The following is a 13,263-nucleotide window of genomic DNA, read 5'->3' as shown; positions in this document are numbered from 1 at the left end:
GAGTCCTCAAGCTTATGCAATTTCAGGGGCTCTCTTTACCAAACAAAACAACCCTGCAAGTACAAAATCAGGAACAGAGTTTGAGGGGGATTGTTAAGTACATGGCCCTGAAACTTAAGCTTCATTTGTTTCACGTTTTTTTCTGTTTCTCATTATGCTAGCCTTTCTTTTGTTCTAATAATCAGTTGTTAAGACCTCTGCCAGACTCTAAGGGAAATGTTGTAATTTTTCTCTCGAAGAATTCTTACGTGGATTCCCTTCTTGGAATATTGGTGTCTCTTTTGTCCTGACTCACCTCCAAGGTTCTCAGTGCCTGGGGCCTTTCATGTGGCTCCTCTAAGTAACTTCAGTGATGAGTCTGATTTCGACATGTGGAAAATGGAGACTGAGAGTGGGAAGAGGGACTCTACATGAGTAGAATCATGTCGATGAAGGTCCATGGAGAGTAGAGCTTAAAACATACACAGAGAACCATGAAGCAGAGAGGTTGGTGTTGGGGGCTGCAGGATGCCTAGAGAGAAATAATACAGGATGATGTGGGAGGGTGGGTTTGGTCTTCATTATAGATAGCCTTAAGGACTGATGAAAATGTCTGGACTTTAGACAACAGGCCCTGGGAAGTAATAGATTTTTGAGTGAGGTGATGACATGATAAAAATTATCTATATCAAGTAGACAAACCTGAAAGTATTGCTAAGATGTTATATATTAGCTCTACATTTCAGTCATGGAACCAAGGAAAGAGAATATCTTGGAAAATCAAAAACACTGTCTTTATTACTCCACTGGGAGTAATCATACGGAAATTATCAGCCATAAATCTTGCCCCTTGCACAGCTATTTATGTACAGTGTCCCTTCTACCTCTCCTGAAGCTCTTTTTCAGCCTCTTTGGCTTTTCCTCACTGAGTTCCCTAGACCTCCGTCCTAAATCATCTTTTCTCTGGCTATGCTCTCACCTAGCTCACTGCTTTCCATTTCCTCCATGGGTTGGTGACTCCTCGTATCCGTATCTCCAACCCTGATCTTTAACTTAAGCTCTAGACTCATTTAACCAAGAACCCCACCCACAAGTCTGGCAGGATTTTCAAAGTCAACATATCTAAATAAAAACTACAGATGGGTCTCCATGTGTCCCCTCTGCTCCCAACCTGTGTATCTCCCAGTGTTCCCTGTCAGAGAAGATACTACTTCCATGGGTTTCCTTCTTCCCTCAGTTCACTCTCGTCACAGGGGTTGCCACTTGCTTTCCCTTTCCCTCCAGATCTTTGCATGGTATCTTCCACTCCGTCATTTCATATCCCCAGGGAGGCTTTCCTACCAGCCTGAGTTTATCTCTCATTCTCCCCTGAGTCATTTTCTCCCATCATTTTGTCTTTCTGTGTTGTTTGTGGCACTTATTGTATTCTATTTGGAATTATTTGCTTGATGGCTAATCAATATGTTTTTATGTGCTATATCCTGACTCTCCCTTCCAGAATATAAACTCCTGAAGACAGACCGTCTTATTTATTCCTGTATCTCTCTTAAAAAAAAAAAAAAAAAAAAAAAGACCTGGCCTTTAGGAGGCATTCAATTAAAAATTCTTTATAAATGAATAAAATACATCAATGAATGACTGAATAAATGCATAAACATACATTCTTAGCTGCACCCATGAAATCCTCATTTCATAACAAAACTGTCAATACCAGACCACTTTCCCTTGACCACATTACTGGCCCCATTCTCATCACATCTGTTAGGAAGGCATCAGTGCTCTTCTGAGGCTGAAATGCACGCTGCCACAGCCTTCCCTGTATTGCTAAAGGCAAAGCTGTTAAGTCATATGTTTTTACCAAACCATACTTTTGTACTCTTTTCTTTTTAAACTTCAAGTTCCCTATTTCTAATGAAAATTGAAGATGACAAGATGAAGATACTAAGTAGCTTTAGCTCAATAAGAAGGAGGATGGGAGACATATGTTGGAGAGACTTACTGGGACACGGAGGGTAACAGAATGAAGAGAGCTCTTGGAAAGCCAACACGTGAGAGGTGAAAAAAAGTGATCTTAGGACAGAGCCTTGTGCGATATCCCTTTTCATGAGGTAGGAGAACAAAGAATAGCTAGAGAAGGGAGATTTCAAAGCATAGAGGAAGAATCCCACGTGTTCAGTGCTGCACCCAGGAAATGTTTTCCAGAAGTAGAGGCTATTCAAACTGTAAAAGTCTACACAAAGTCTGACAAGAAATTTGTCAGAAAAAATTTGGGCTTCAAAATTTAGGAAGACCTAAGAGGCCCATTTCCAGGGACGGTAGGGAAGGCAAATTGAGAATAAAAATAAAGCAACAAAATATATTTTGTTCATAATGTGTTCTAAGATTCCCTTTAATGTGCCTTTTAAAAAATGGTTATATGAGGTATCAGAGTAGAAATTCTAGGATCTTAGTTATTTGTGGAAAGAAGGGAGGGAGGGAGGGAGAGAGGAAGGAAAGAAGGACGGAAGGAAGGAAGGACGGAAGGGAGGACGGAAGGAAGGAAGGAAGGAAAGAAAGAAGGAAGGAAGGAAAAATATCAAAGACATTTTGGAAGAACTTGAGGAAAAGGCCCAGGAATTATAACACTGGCGGCTAGAGTGTGCATTGCTACCTCTTTTAGCAGGATTTTCTTGTGAGCCATGCAAGTCCTCCTCCCAGTTATCAAAGTCAAGCTTGTGAAAGTAATCAACATAAATTTGGGGAAGGCAGAAGTATCAGCTGATGCTCACATTAAAACTAATACTTTCTCAAAATTAGTTCAGAATCTACTTTGTGCCTGTATTTCTAGCTCCAGCAATTAGTTGTTTTATTTGCAAATAAAGCACTTTCTACAAAGCACATTTCCATCTACATAACAAAGCTCAATAAAGTCTTTTATTCCCTGCTGGCCACTATTACAGTTCTATTTTTTAATCAGCAGATGTTCACTTATTTCTAACTAGGTATAAACATGGCATTGAATGATATCATTGTGGTTCATAGATGTGTGCCTTACTAATCTGAGGTTTAACACCCTTTTCTTTTCTCTTCTGAGAAGTAAACAGCATGCAAAGTACTGAAGTGCAAAACATTTGGTTTAAGGTGGATACATTAGTTTGCATAATGGATTAAAACTTAGAAAAGAAAAAGTGAAACTCACAACCCTGCCATGAGAAATCTGCTCATTGTTGAGATGCCTACAAGGGACTTGCCATTTCTGTAACTCTTTGCTTCTTTGAAAATATGGATATGGTCTAGTGACTTGAAAAGGGAAAAATTCTATAATGTCTATAGGAAAATCAAACACAAAATTTAGGATAAAAACATCAAAGAAAACAGATGTCTGCTTTTATCTCTTGTTACAAGAAAACACTTCAAAGAAAATCAAACTACTCTCTTTTCACTTCATTGCATAAGATTTTCATGGATAACTCTTACATGCATCATTCCAGCCATGTTTGGACATGATACAATATATTTGATGGACATTTCATTCATAAAACCTCCTCTTTCAGTGCATGTTACAGAATTAGCTTCTTTGGATATTGGAGTATTTATCTTATCCTGCTGGCTTGTTCATGTTTTCACAAATGACCTATGTCACACAAATGTTTTGCACATATTTCTCCCAAGTTGATACATTTCGGGATCAATTGATTCCTAGACAAAGAAGCTACAACAAAACAAGGTCACATCTCTCTCTCAAATATGTATTCTTCCCCTCCTTTTTAATTCAGTCTACACAAATATAAGACCTTCTACTTAGCCATATAGAATGCAATATTTATAAAAATAAGGCATTGGGGGCTTCCCTGGTGGTGCAGTGGATGAGAGTCCGCCTGCCAATGCAGGGGACACGGGTTCGTGCCCTGGTCCGGGAAGATCCCACACGCCGTGGAGCGGCTAGGGCCATGAGCCGTGGCCGCTGAGCCTGCGTGTCTGGAGCCTGTGCTCTGCAACGGGAGTGGCCACAACAGTGAGAGGCCCGCGTAACGCAAAAATAAATAAATAAATAAATAATAAAAATAAGGCATTAATTCAATTAGCATAGCATGCTTACTAGCATCAGCTTGGAAACTTCTCTTCTAGACTAATTATCTGAGATTGTGGCAGTGATATTAAAGGTATTACCATTTAGATCTGTGTTTTTTTTTTTTAAGTATTTATTTTATTTATTTACTTGGTTGCACCAGGTCTTAGTTGTGGCATTTGAACTCTTAGCTGTGGCATGCATGTAGGATCTAGTTCCCTGACCAGGGATCGAACCCAGGCCCCCTACATTGGGAGCTCAGAGTCTTAACCACTGGACCACCAGGGAAGTCCCAGATCTGTGTTTCTTAAAGTTGAGTGTATTTAATTAGTATTTAGTAAAATCCTTATAGTCCTGGGCACTATTCTGAGTGTCTTACAATTGGTAACTCATTTAACCTTCATAACCTTCAATCCTACAAGGTAAGTTCCATTAACATTCCCATTTTACAGGTAAGGAAACTGACACCCAGATCTAAATAATGTATGCATGGTAAATGGTTGTATTGAGTACAGGATCCCAGGCAGACTGACTCCAGAATGTATAACCACTATGCTACTGATAAGAAAATCGGGATGCTTGTCTAAACCCAGATCCCAGAAACTTATCACCCACATTATTGTATTTGGCTAAGGTCCAAGAATTTGTATGACTTCGTGCATTTGTTGGCTTGCTTAACAAGCACCTTCAATGTTACTATCCTGATACAGCTGTATCATATATTTCTTTTTTTTTTGCGGTACGCGGGCCTCTCACTGTTGTGAGAGCCGTGCGGAGCACAGGCTCCGGACGCGCAGGCTCAGTGGCCATGGCTCACGGGCCCAGCCGCTCCGCGGCATGTGGGATCTTCCCGGACCGGGGCACGAACCCATGTCGCCTGCATCAGCAGGCGGACTCTCAACCACTGTGCCACCAGGGAAGCCCTATATATTTCATTTTTAAAAAGGAAACACTGGCTTAAATAACTCTTCTAGTCCTTGTTCCCTGGGCTCTAAATTTTACTCTACACCTGCATTTATTTTACCCATGTGAAAAGGAAGGGACTTATTACATGGTATGAGTTTTATGGGTGCCAAGAAGATTTCATATGCTTCCCAAGCCCTTTGGTTTAATATGCAATTCCAATATTTTTCTTCATCTAGACTGGTGCCTTATGAAAATGCAACATCTCCTCTTAGGAGTGTAGCAACACTTACAGTGTTAATTTATCATTTGTGCTCTTAGTGCAAATGAAGAATTAGAAAACAAGCTTTAAGAACAGGCTCTGGAGTAGGGAGTGTAAGTGTAGGGGGTGCCTAAGAAGAAAATGGGAGAGAAGGGCCTGGCAGATGCCACCACAAAATATGAGTGAGCAGCCCAGGAGGGTGCTGAGGATAGCTCTGGCTTCTTGGTTTTTCCTAGGGCTGGCTGTGTTGCCGATGATACAGGCAGGTGGTTTTAAAACCTTATCAGTCAGTTTCAGGTATCACTCCTCCTTAGAATCAGCATCTCTGGGTGACATACCCTCTTTGTCAGTAAGTCATTTATAGATTTTGCTGCTTGTGAATTTCATTATCTAAACTCTTTAGGCAAATAGGATGTAAAGTAGCCCAGACTGGAGATGCATTTCGGTATTGATCATACTGGGGCTATGTATAGTAAAAAAGTTAAAAATCGTCACGTCAGATCAAATACTATTGAATCAGCCAGGAGAGGGAATTGAACAGAAAGATCCCGACTGCAGTTTCTTTGCATTTAGCATCTCTATGAAATGGCAAGAGAAAGAAACAGAACCTTAGCTACTCAAGCATTTCTATTTTAGCTGGTTCAAAGCCACAGTTGATTGCCGAGCTTGACAGCTACAGCGTTTCTCACCTAAAGTAATTAGTAGTAACAGTACCTAAAAGCTAAACCTCTTGAAAAAGGAGCCACCATGCTGCTGGAAGATAGCTACCTTCAGCCAGTTATAAACAAGTTCCATTTCAGCCCCCGTGAAATTTTTAGCACACTACTTACAGAAGAAAGAGTCTAATTGTTGGCAGCTACTATAATTTGAAATAATTGACTTGAGTGTTACATCATAGTTCTTGCAAAACCAACAAGTAAGAAGGGCGTTTGTAGCATTACAGTAAATAAGGTATTCCACCACCAACTTGAAAGCATTTCCCCCTCTCCTGGGAGTATTAATGTCTGGCTATGGCTTTGAAAGGGAATGTTACCTTTGCTCCAGCATGCTTCCAAGTCTTTTTCACTGTAGTGAATAAAGGGAAGGAATTAAATAGCATTTAATCATTCCAAAGGTCAAAAGGTATATTATAATTCCAGAAAACTTCACTTTGTAGCTAAACCCCTTTATTGTTTTGGCTTGGTAGCTTTACCGGAGAGGACAATTTTCAAGACTGAATCACAGTGCTGAACATGCATTAAACCCAACGGGCTTACTGTTGTCAAATTATTTATGTCACTTACGAATTTTAGCAGTTTGACCATAAAGAACAAACATCCAAGTTTTTATGAAAAGAAATATTCAGAAATACTGAAACTATTCTTTGGCTTCTTGTAACTCAAATCCACATTATGATTGAGTCAGAGAAGGCATATTAATGGTAGAGGACTAGAAAGACACATCATACCTTGGACGTTTTTATAAGGCTCTGTTTAAATTCCTATGGCACAATGCAGAGCAGCATGGTATAGTGGGAAGACCATTATGTTTTTGAATAGCATAGACCTAGGCTTGAAACCAATGCATCTTAGCCGTAGGACTATGATCAAATTCTAAGACCCTCTGTGGCTCATCTGTGAAATAGGGATAAAAATATTACCTAGCTCGTGTTTTATTGTATGAACCACAGTAGAAGCAGTCCATAGAGAGCTCAGCATAGTATCAGATTCTGATTTAGAACACAGTAAATGTCATCTAGTATTGTTACTAATATCATCGTCATCATTATTGCCACAGTTTTTACAGTAATTCAATGAATTTAGCTTTTCTGGATACATCTGATAAACTGAACACTGTGACAGAGAATGGAATAGAGGTGACATTTCTCTCTCAAAGTCATAACCAAGGGCGTCTTTTCAATTTGGTGGACTGTTACCTAATTTACTGTAATACGACCATGATGTAACCCCATAGCCAATTATGGTGGCTAGAACAATTAGACTTTTCTTCAATAACGATGTACCAGCTACAGAAGTTTCTGTTTATGCCTAGGCATACACTAGACTATAATTACAATCCTCTTTTGATATTAGTTGTAACCATTTGATTGACTTCTGGCAAATGAAATGTGGTTGAAAATGACAAATGTCACTTAGGTCTGACATATGAAAACACACAAAAACCTCTTCACCATACTACCCTCTGGCTGTTTCCCCATCTGCTAGCTGGAAATGAACAACCATCCACATACGGAAGAAGTATCCTAGGTTCCCTGGATGCTACAGGAGCAGAATTTCCCTTTAGGAGCAAACACGAGAACACCCTCAGGTGCAATTTATGTTAGAGAGAAACAAACTTACATTGTGTTATGCTAACAAGTTTTGAAGGTTTATCTATGAGAACAGCTAATAGTGACTTAAGTGACATAAGCATACTTGCTTACCTTTCCCCCTTCTGGAAACCACATTAAAAATCACAAGGCAGGTATTTTTAATTGTAGTATTGAGAAGCATGAAGTTGAAGCTGACTGGTTTAGAAGATCAGAAAAAGTACAAAACCAAGGGAAAATTATTTGCAATCTAGAATTTCTCACCTATCCAAAATATCTAACCAGAGCAAAAAGTAGAACATACACAGTGTAACATCCCCCAAGATGTTGAAGAATATGCTCTACCAAGACAGGGAAATAATCAAGATATACATGAAAAAGAGCATCCAATACAGGAGAGAGGGAATGGGAATTTCCAGGATGGTACTGATGGGAGATACCAGAAATGTAACTGTACGACAGTCCTAGAAATCAGCCAGGCTGCAGTGAAGTGAGAAAGAAATGGAATTATAAGTCACCTTACTGTTTGTGTACGGCATAGTGATGAGTACATGGAAAACGGAGTACATGAAAAAAAGAAACAATATTAATCTCAGAGGAGGCAAAATACTCGATGGAAAAAGAATGCATTTATATCATAAAGCATGGCTCTATTGTGCTTAGTATTTGCATGACAAATATGAACTAATTTTTATAAACTAATCCAATAAAAACTATGACACAACAATATCAAAAGGCTGGGAGGAAGGGGTGTGTGTGTGTGTGTGTGTGTGTGTGTGTGTGTGTGCACGTACATGCATCTTTATTTTCCATGCATCCTTATTTTCCAAAGGAGGGATTGATTAGAAAATACCTAAAACTGAAAAATTACAGCTAAAAGCACAATATGAGCCTGTTACATAGAAATGGGACCGTAAATGTCACCACATCACCTAAAAAATAGGTTAAAGCATGGAGAATTGTTGTCTTTGGGAAGCAGGAATCAAGGACAGGATGGGATAAAATGGGTAAGGCTTGTAGAACTTGAACGTTATGTATGTATAAGTTTGACTTAAGAATTAAATGTGTTTATAGATGTCACACTCCTTTCCCTAACCTGTGGCCTCATTTTTCTTTTCCTCAGTTAGTCCAGCTACTCTAGCCCTCTTTCATTCTACTGGCTTTGCATAAGAATTATCTGCAAGCCTTTTATAATGCAGATTCTCAGGTCTACCTAGACTTACTGAACTTCTTGACAGCAGACTAGGGTATTAGTAATTTGTTAAAACATAGGCCATTCCAACACTTAGCTAGGTTAGGCATTATTCAGCTACACTGTGAAGAGGAGTATTAATACGACTTATACTAGATAATGTTTCTAGAGCATTTGCCAAGTATCAGGAAACGTTCCAAGTACTTTACATGTATCTATTCTTCACTAAAATATTATGAAGTGTGTACACTTATTTTCATTTGCAGATGAGGCTCAGAGAGGTTAAGTAAATTGCTCAGTCACATAGGTCAACAGTGGTGAAAGCATGATGCAAACCCACTATCTGATCATGGATTTGAGCAATGTTTAATCACCACTCTATACTGTTCTGCTATGCTAGTCTTATAAATCTCCTCTTATACCCGTTCATTCCTCAGTGGTTCAACTAGACCTTGAAAACTATTGTCAGTGATTATCATGAGTTATGTTAATTAATGTTTCCTGTTCTAGTAGTGTTTGCATTTCTAACTATAGAATGAGAGGTAATAAATTTCTGTTCACAGAACTCCACATTCAGTGAATAGATTGATAAAGCTATGTCAGGCATAGAGAAGACCTTTAGGAGTAGTGCATTTCTAATGTGTAAGTTATCACCTGTTCCAGGGATTTCTAAACCTGGCTGGTTGGAATTCCCCTGGAGTACTGCTGAAGAAAAAAGAGTGAGAGAGAGACCTACTAAATCAAAATCACAGAGAGGGTAACTCGGCAGCTATAGTTTAAGAATGCATCCCTAGATATTCTTATGTTCAACCAGATTTAAAATCACACCACCTATGCGGAGAGTCAGACCAATCTCATGTTGCTTTGCCATGTTTCTTGTCAATAGCAGGAATAACATTTCTGTGCTTAGGCAAGGAATTCAAATCACACATCATCAGTATACACTACATAAGGACTCAATATTAAATATGGAGTTAAATAAAGCAGAAGGGACATATTCATGGTTTGACTTTCTCAGAAGCATTTCTCAATGCTTTTAAAGTTATCTTAGAAATTGTGTAAGTTTTGGTGGTTCTTAACAATGAGAGGACATAGTGAAATTTATTTCTCTCTCTTTTTTTTTTTTTTTTTGTGGTACGCGGACCTCTCACTGTTGTGGCCTCTCCTGTTGCGGAGCACAGGCTCCAGACACGCAGGCTCAGTGGCCATGGCTCACGGGCCTAGCCGCTCCGCGGCATGTGGGATCTTCCCGGACTAGGGCACGAACCCACGTCCCCTGCGTTGGCGGGCGGACTCTCAACCACTGCGCCACCAGGGAAGCCCTATTTCTCTCTATTTTTGTTCCACCATGTATTGGTTGCCAAGTTGAGAGCCACGACCTGGAAGTTCATTTAGAATGTCATTTCTGCCTTGTTTTGTTCTTTTTGAGTCTGACCTTTACTTGATCCAAATATCATTTTGTCTGTAAATATTAAAATGAGTTGCTGGCCACTCAGTATTGCAAAATAGGTGAAACACTTTAAAAGATTTTCCGGCTGGCACAGAAGCTTTTATTGTGCAAAGTTAATCTCTTGAAAATGTTTTACTATTGACAGCATTGCTTGCCATAATTAGGCAAGTAAGAGAGTCACTTATGAAGCTGTAACAATTGGGTATTATGCTTTCATCTCAAATAATTTCAAATACTAAATGTTCATAGAGTAGGATTTTAAAAAGGTCTTTGCATCTTAAAGGCCACTTAGGCTATAGTGGAATTGACTAAGCCCAGCATGTGCCCAAAATGTTTTTGCATCCTTAGGTAATAAAATTGTGAACTCCTGTAGCTACAAGGGAATTTGAGACATTATCCTGTCCCAAACTCCCTAACCCAGCTTTTGGTAAGAAGGTCATTTACCCCATCCCAGACATTTAGGCATTATTACCTGCCTACTGTGGTGTTTAATAACCTCTCCATCAGGAAATGCTTTTATATATCTGAAATGTACTGGGTTTTTTCCCCCCCCTAGAATTCTGGTGGAAAAAAAGGCTGTTTTAAGGTTGAGAGCTCAAGCTGCACAGTAAGTCTTGGGATCTGTTCTCCCATTTGGAATGTGGTAGCTCTATAATTTGGTCCTTAGCAGGGAACCCAGAGCCATCACACACAGTTATGCACAAAAGCACCAAGTAGAATGGTAGTGGGCAGGGGGGTGGTGGTGTTGAATTCATATGCACTCCTGTCTCTAAACTCAGCACCTGCTGGAATGTTATGTCCACCCTCAAGAAGTATCTTTTTCTAATCTTCTACACCAAGGAGAAGCTCACAGGGGGATTTTTTTTTTCCCCAACTTGCTCACAGTTACCCTAATAACAGCACTGAAGAGAGTGGCTAGAATAGTGCATCTTAATTCTCAGAGTCTAGACTCACGTTGGATACTTTTTTTTTTTTTCTTCCTAATGAGAGAAATTGTGATAAAGCAGGTCTATGGGAAGCTTAGGCCAGGCAATCTGTTTTTCGCTTGTTTTATTTTGTTTTTGTTTTTTTCAAACAAACACTCCAGGTTACTTGGATACAGGTGGTCCAAAACACTGCTTTCAGGAAAAGTGTGTGGCTGATTTCACTTCATTAGCTTGTTACCTGGTTGTCTAATCGAGCTACTTCCATTGGGATCATGGAGGCTTGTGACTGTCTGCTTGTACCTCATTTGATTTGCAGTCAGAGGCCAGTAGAAGTCTTCAGGTTATCTATGAAGTTGACCAGCAACCAGCAACATCCATTTAACTCTTGTCACTACATATTTCATTCTGCTTATTTTTTTATTCTCACATTAGGTATCTCCTGCATGCTTTCTTTCCTTTTTTCAAAAGACATTTACTAAACTTACTCTGCACAACGCATGGTGTTTGAAAGACCAGGAAGATCCAATCACAATTTAGTGGGCTGCTTCAGATAAGCACACAAATAAACCCAAATTAAGGTGTAAAGTAATACATTTCATAAAAATTGCAGTACTTTAGAACAGAAAATAAAATACCATTAATGTTGTTGTGACAGATACATGATTTTATACTATTTACAGAAGCAAAGACAGGATTCAGAGATACTAATAATTGGATTCAAAAAACAAAAACTATATCCGTTGGTTCATATATTCTATCATTGTTTTCCTTCAGGGTGTTATATTAGTACTGATAGTTAAGTCAGTTGACTATGGCATTTCCTGTGTGTTATATATAATTATAAATTTGAACATTTTCAATTGAAATTTTTATCAGATATGAATGTGTAGCATAGAGTAAAATGACAGTTCCTTACAGAGTGTGTATTTCTAACTTTCAGTTTATATGTTTGTTCCAGTGTTGATTTTTGTATTGCAACTCTAGAAATAAATTTTGATTTAGCTTTGACAGCATAATGCTTTAAATATGTTAAATTGTTAGCTCTGTTAGCTAGCTCTGTTAGCTCTGATAGTTTATCTTTTAGTTGGTTTGGTGTATAACAGTATTGCTTAGATTGTAATCTCTTTAGACTACCAGTACCTGTACGAGTGTATGCTCAAGATGTTCCTTTAGCATACACTGTGTGGCAAGCACACTGTTCCAGGTGTTGGGGAAACAGAGATTTAAAAAAAAAAAAAAAAAAGTTCCTGACCTTGTGGGCCTTACACGAGGGGAGACATGGTGCTGAAGGTTAAGTCCAAATTCAGAAAGCAGGCGGAAAGAGCAACTTGTATTGTCTTATTTGTTTCAATTGATGCCTTTCAAATATGCTTCTTTATTCTTAGTCGCTCAAGTCTTAGTTGCCCCATTAATCACACACCCAGTCGTATTCACTACCTGTAAAACAACAATTTAAAGTTAGGATGCCCTTTGCTCAACTCACCCTTTTATTCTCTTCTATAGCTTAGGATAAACTCTATTAAAGGTATGATGTAAGAGAAAAAATACCAACAAGAGTATCACAACTTGCTATCTCATTGCAGTTTAGATCAATTTTGAATGGTGATTGGACAAAACACTTAGCTTCTCCAGGAGTCAGTTTCCTCAATTGTTTCCCCCAGAGGTTACACTTATAAGGAAAAAAAAAAAAAAAAAAAGAAAAGGCAAGGAAAGAAAAATAATTCATTAACAAGTACTTACTTAATGACTCTTCTATGCCAGATACTGTTCTAGGAATTAGGGAATCAGCTGACTTGGTGAATAATTATTTATAATATGTTCAGAGGTGGTATAAGAGTGCTAAGGAATAGGAAAAGGATAAGGGGATGGCAAGGAAGTAGTGGGCGGCTGTTGTTGTTTTTTGTGTTTTTTTGTTTTTTGCATATGGGTTGTCAGCTTCCTTGGGAAGATGACATGTGAGGAGAGAACAGAAGAAAGCAGGTATTCACTGGTGGAAGGGCTTTCCAGGCGGAAGTAACAGGAAGTACAGAAGCCCTGAGGCCAGAGAGATGGAGGATGCCTTGAAAGCCCCAATAAGAACTTCATATTTTTCTCTGAATGAGATGGGAAATCATCTGGAGAGATTTAAGCAGAGCAGTTGAGATGAGTGTTTACCAGTATCAGAAGGAACATGGTGAAAAATGTGACTACAGAGT

This window comes from Delphinus delphis, chromosome 3 (genome assembly GCF_949987515.2).
Source record: "Delphinus delphis chromosome 3, mDelDel1.2, whole genome shotgun sequence".
Lineage (NCBI taxonomy): Eukaryota > Metazoa > Chordata > Mammalia > Artiodactyla > Delphinidae > Delphinus > Delphinus delphis.
Note: the sequence above shows the minus strand (reverse complement) of the source record.